The sequence below is a fragment of the Apodemus sylvaticus genome, chromosome 2 (genome assembly GCF_947179515.1).
Source record: "Apodemus sylvaticus chromosome 2, mApoSyl1.1, whole genome shotgun sequence".
Taxonomy (NCBI): Eukaryota; Metazoa; Chordata; class Mammalia; order Rodentia; family Muridae; genus Apodemus; species Apodemus sylvaticus.
In genome coordinates this window covers 168,497,624-168,503,623 of record NC_067473.1, presented here as the reverse complement: position 1 = coordinate 168,503,623, position 6,000 = coordinate 168,497,624, and positions in this window count along the sequence as shown.

Genomic DNA, 6,000 nt, shown 5'->3' with positions numbered 1-6,000 from the left:
TCCTTTCACTCAGTATCTTCTTCTATTTTGTTCCTGCTGTTCTTTTAGACAGGAACAATTCTCAGTCAGAGTTTTTCATTGTCAGATTAGGTTGTTAGGGTTTTATCGAAGTTTGACTTGTTGAGTTCTTTATGTATTTTGGATATTATCCCTGTATCAGATGTGGGATTAGTGAAGATTTTATTCCAGTCTATAGGCTACTTATTTGTCTAATAGACTGTGTCATTTGCCTTACAGAAGCTTCTCAGTTTCTTGGGGACCCATTTTTCAATTCTCGATCTTAGAACCTGTGCCACTGGAGTTCTCTTATAGAAAATTTTGTCCAGTGCTAAAGAGCTCTTTCCCAAATTCCCTTCTATTAGATTCAGTTTATCTGGTTTTATGTTGAGGTCCTTGATCCACTTGGCCTTGAGTTTTGTGCACACTGACAAATATGGATTTATTTTCACTTTTCTCCATACCAACTGACAGTTCGAACAGCATCACTTAATGAAAATACTTTATTTTTTTCTATTTTTATATTTGCGTTTATAGATTCTTTATCTAAGATCATGTGTCCAATAAGTGTATGGTTTTATTTCTGTGTCTCCAATTCTATTCTATAGATGATCCTGTTCATCTCTGTACTAATACCATGCACTTTTTAATCATTATTACTGTGTAGTATAGCTTGAGGTAAGGAATGATGATTCCCCCAGAAGTTCTTTTGTTGTTAAGAAATATATTAGATATTCTTGGATTTTTGTTTTTAAATATGAAATTGAGAATTGCTCTTTAGAGATCTGTGTTGGAATTTTGACATGGAGTGGGTTGAATCTGTACATTGCTTTTGGTAGCATGGTCATTTTTATTATGTTAATTTTATCAACCCATGAGCATGGGAGATCTCTCCACTTTCTGAGGTATTCTTCAAATTCTTTCTTGGGAAACTTGAAGTTCTTGTCATACAAATCACTCACTTATTTTGTTATAGTTAGCCCAAGATATTTTATATTATTTGAGAAAATTATGAAGGGTGTTATTTCCCTAATTTCTTTCTAAGCCTGTTTATAAGTTGTTTAAAGAAAGGCTACAGATGTATTTGAATTAATTTTATATACAGACATTTTGATTAAGTAGTTTATGGAGTGTAGAAATTTTCTGGTAAAAAATTTTGGGTTGCTTAGGTATACTATCATATTATTTGCAAATAGTGATACCTTGACCTCCTCTTTGCCAGATTGCATCCCATTGATTACCCTTTGTGGTCTCATTGCTCTAGATAGGACTTTGATTACTATATTGAATAGATACATGGAGAGTTGGCATCCTTGCTTTGTCTCTTATTTGAGTGGGACTCCTTCAAGAATCTCTTCATTTAGTTGATACTGGCTGCTGGTTTGCTGTATATTGCTATTATTATGTTTATGTATGGGCCTTCTATTCCTGCATCTCTAATACATTTAATATTAAGGGGTTTTGTATTATGTCAAAAGATTCTTCAGCATCTAATTAGATGATCATGTGATTTTTTTCTTTGAGTTTGTTTATATAGTAGTTTGTGTTGATGCATTTCCACATATTGAACCAACTTATATCCCCAGTATCAAGCCTATTTGATCCTAGTGAATGATGGTTTTGATGTGTTATTAGATTCGTTTTTTGAGAATTTTATTGAGTGTTTATGCATCACAATATTTGTAAGTATAATTGGTCGACGTTCTCCTTTTTGTTGGTTCCTTGTGTGGTTTCAGTATCATAGTAACTTTGGCTTTGTAGAATGTATTTTTGGATGACTTTGTAGAATGAATTAGGTAGTGTTCCTTCTGTTTCTATTTTATAGAAATTTTTGAGGAATGTTAGTATTATCTCGTTTTTGAGGGTTTGTAAGAATTCTGGACTGTGGTCCTTCACAACTTTTTGTTGGAGGGTTTTTAATGACTGTTTCTATTTCCATAGGAGATATTTCCTATGTATATATAGTTTACCTGCACTTAATTTTAATGTGGTATGTGGTATCTGTCTAGAAAAAAAATTTCCATGATCAAGTAGGCTTCATCCCAGGGATGCAAGGATGGTTCAATATAAGGAAATCCATAAATGCTATCCACTACATAAACAAACTCAAAGAAAAAAATCACATGATCATTTCATTAGATGCTGAAAAAGCATTTGACAAAATTCAGCATCGTTTCATGCTAAAAGTCTTGGAAAGGACAGGAATTCAAGGCCCATATCTAAATATTCATGAACTAAGTTTTCTGAAGAGTGTGATATCATAAACTTCTGAGATTATATTGTGTCCTGGTATGATTAGGGCTCCATCTAGTGGTAATAGTTTGAAATAGAGCAGCCTGTGTGGTTCATCAACTGTCTTCTTGAAGGTATTTACCATCTGTAAGATCTACCCAACTCCTTCTTCAAAGCCACTATTACGCTGATACCAAAACCACACAAAGATCCAACTAAGAAAGAGAATTTCAGGCCAATTTCCCTTATGAATATCGATGCAAAAATACTAAATAAAATTCTTGCCCACCAAATCCAAGAACATATCAAAACGATCATCCACCATGATCAAGTAGGCTTCATCCCAGGGATGCAGGGATGGTTCAATATAAGGAAATACATAAATGCTATCCACTACATAAACAAAGTCAAAGAAAAAAACACATGATCATTTCATTAGATGCTGAAAAAGCATTTGACAAAATTCAGCATCCTTTCATGCTAAAAGTCTTGGAAAGGACAGGAATTCAAGGCCCATATCTAAACATAGTAAAAGCAATATACAGCAAACCGGTAGCCAACATAAAACTAAATGGAGAGAAACTTGAAGCAATCCCACTAAAATCAGGGTCTAGACAAGGCTGCCCCCTCTCTCCATATCTTTTCAATATAGTTCTTGAAGTCCTAGCTAGAGCAATTAGCCAACAGAAGGAAGTCAAAGGGATGCAAATTGGAAATGAAGAAGTAAAACTATCACTATTTGCAGATGATATAATAGTATACTTAAGTGACCCAAAAAACTCTACTAGAGAACTCCTACAGCTGATAAACAACTTCAGCAAAGTGGCTGGCTACAAAATCAAGGCAAGCAAATCAGTAGCCTTTATATATTCAAAGGATAAGCAGACTGAGAAAGAAATTAGGGAAATGACCCCCTTCACAATAGCTACAAATAGCATAACATATCTTGGGGTGACTCTAACCAAACAAGTGAAAGACCTATATGACAAGAACTTCAGATCTCTGAAGAAGGATATTGAAGAAGATCTCAGAAAATGGGAAAACCTTCCACGCTCGTGGATTGGCAGGATTGATATAGTTTAAATGGCCATCTTGCCAAAGGCAATCTGCAGATTCAATGCTATTCCCATAAAAATCCCAACCCAGTTCTTTATAGAGCTAGAAAGAGCAATTCTCAAATTCATCTGGAATAGCAAAAAACCCAGGATAGCTAAAACTATTCTCAAAAGTAGAAGAACTTCAAGGGGATTCAATATTCCAGACTTTAAACTCTACTCCAGAGCTATAGTGATAAAAACTGCATGGTATTGGTACAATATCAGGCAAGCAGATCAATGGAATAGGATTGAAGACCCAGAAATGAACCAACACACCTATGGACACTTGGTCTTCGACAAAGGAGCTGAAAGCATCCAGTTGAAAAAAGGTAGTCTTTTCAACAAATGGAGCTGGTTCAATTGGAGGTCAGCATGCAGAAGAATGCGCATCGATCCATTCTTATCTCCTTGTACCAAGCTCAACTCCAAATGGATCAAGGAGGTCCACATAAAACCTGACACACTGAAACTAATCGAAAAGAAACTGGATAAGACCCTTGAGGACATGGGCACAGGAGAAAAGTTCCTGAATAGAACACCAATAGCTTATGCTCTAAGATCAAGAATTGACAAATGGGACCTCATAAAACTACAAAGTTTCTGTAAGGCAAAGGACACCGTCAAAAGGACAAAATGTCAACCAACAGACTGGGAAAGGATCTTCACCAACCCTAAATCTGACAGAGGGCTAATATATAATATATACAAAGAACTCAAGAAAATAGAAACCAGAGAACCAAATAACCCCAATAAAAAGTAGGGTACAGAGCTAAACAAAGAATTTTCACATGAAGAACTTCGGAGAGCTGAGAAACACCTTAAGAAATGTTCAACATCATTAATCATTAGGGAAATGCAAATCAAAACAACCCTGAGATTTCACCTCATACCAGTCAGAATGGCTAAGGCCAAAAACTCAGGAGACAGCAGGTGTTGGCAAGGATGTGGAGAAAGAGGAACACTCCTTCACTGCTGGTGGGACTGCAAGATGGTGCAACAGCTATGGAAATCAGTATGGCAGTTCCTCAGAAAACTGGGCATGTCACTTCCTGAGGACCCTGTTATAGCACTACAGGGCATATATCCAGAGGATTCTTCAGCATGCAATAAGGACACATGCTTCACTATGTTCATAGCAGCCCTATTTGTAGTAGCCAGAAGCTGGAAAGAACCTAGGTGTCCTTCAACGGAGGAATGGATACAAAAAATGTAGTATATTTACACAATGGAGTACTATTCAGCCATTAGAAACAATGAATTCATGAAATTCTTAGACAAATGAATGAAGCTGGAGAACATCATACTAAGTGAGGTAACCCAGTCTCAAAAGATCAATCATGGTATGCACTCACTGATAAGTGGATATTAGCCTAGAAACTTTGAATACCCAGGACATAATCCACAAATTAAATGATGTCCAAAAAGAATGGAAGAATGGCCCCTGGTTCTGAAAAGACTCAGTGCAAGAGTATAGGGTAATTCCACAACAGGGAAGTGGGAAGGGGTGGATGGAAGATAAGGGGGACAGAAGAGGGCTTATGGGACTTGCGGGGAGTGGGGACCCAGAAAAGGGGAAATCATTTGCAATGTAAATAAAAACAAATAAATTAAAAAAAAGAAAAAATCTATTTTCATCTACATTTTATAATTTTGTTGAATATAGGCTTTTTTACTGGGATCTAATGATTTTTTTTAATTGCTTCAGTTTCTGTTCTTTTATCTCTGTTTTTATTTCTGATTTTGTTAACTAGATACTGCCTGTGGGCCCTTTAGTAAGTTTGATAAGTGGTTTATCTATCTTGTTGATTTTTCTTCAAGTACCAGCTTTTGGTTTTGTTGATTTTTTGTATTGCTCTCTTTGTTTCTGCTTTTTTAATTAGTTCTAGAGTTTAACTATTTCCTGTCATCTACTCCTCTTGAGTGCGTCTGCTTCTTTTTGTTCTAGAACTCTCAGTTGTGCTGTTACATTGAAAACCTAGGATCTCTCCAATTTCTTTACCAGGGTACTTAATGCAATAAATTTTTCTATTAGCATCGCTTTCCTTGTGCCCAATAAGTTTTTGTATGCTGTCTCATTACTTTCATTGAGTTCCAGGAAGTGTTTGCTTTCTTTCTTTATTTCTTCCCTGACCAAGGTATCATTGAATAGAGAGTTGTTCATTTTCCATGGGTTTGTTGGTTTTCTGTTGTTTTTGTTTTTATTTAAATCTAGCTTTGGTCAATGGAGATCTGATAGGAATCATGGGATAATTTCAATCTTCTTGTATCTGTTTAGGCTTATTTTTTATCGAATATACGGTCAATTTAGTAGAAACTACCTTAAGGTGCTGAGAAAAAAAAAGCATATTCTTTTGTTTTAGAGTGAAATGTTGTATATAAATCTGTTAAATCCATTTGGTTTATAACCTCTAATAGTTTCATTGAGTCTTTGGTTTCTGTTTCAATTACCTGTAAAGTATTTTGGGCTATTAAAATATACCTCTATTATTGTGTGAAGTTCAATGTATATTTTGAATTTTTCTAAAGTTATATTTATATATACTGGTGCCCTTGAATTTGGAGCATAAATGTTCAGATTTGAGACTTTCTCATGGTGGATTTTTCTTTTGATGAATATTAAGTATTCTTCCTCATCTCATTTGATAACTTTTAATTGAAAGTCTATTTTATTGGA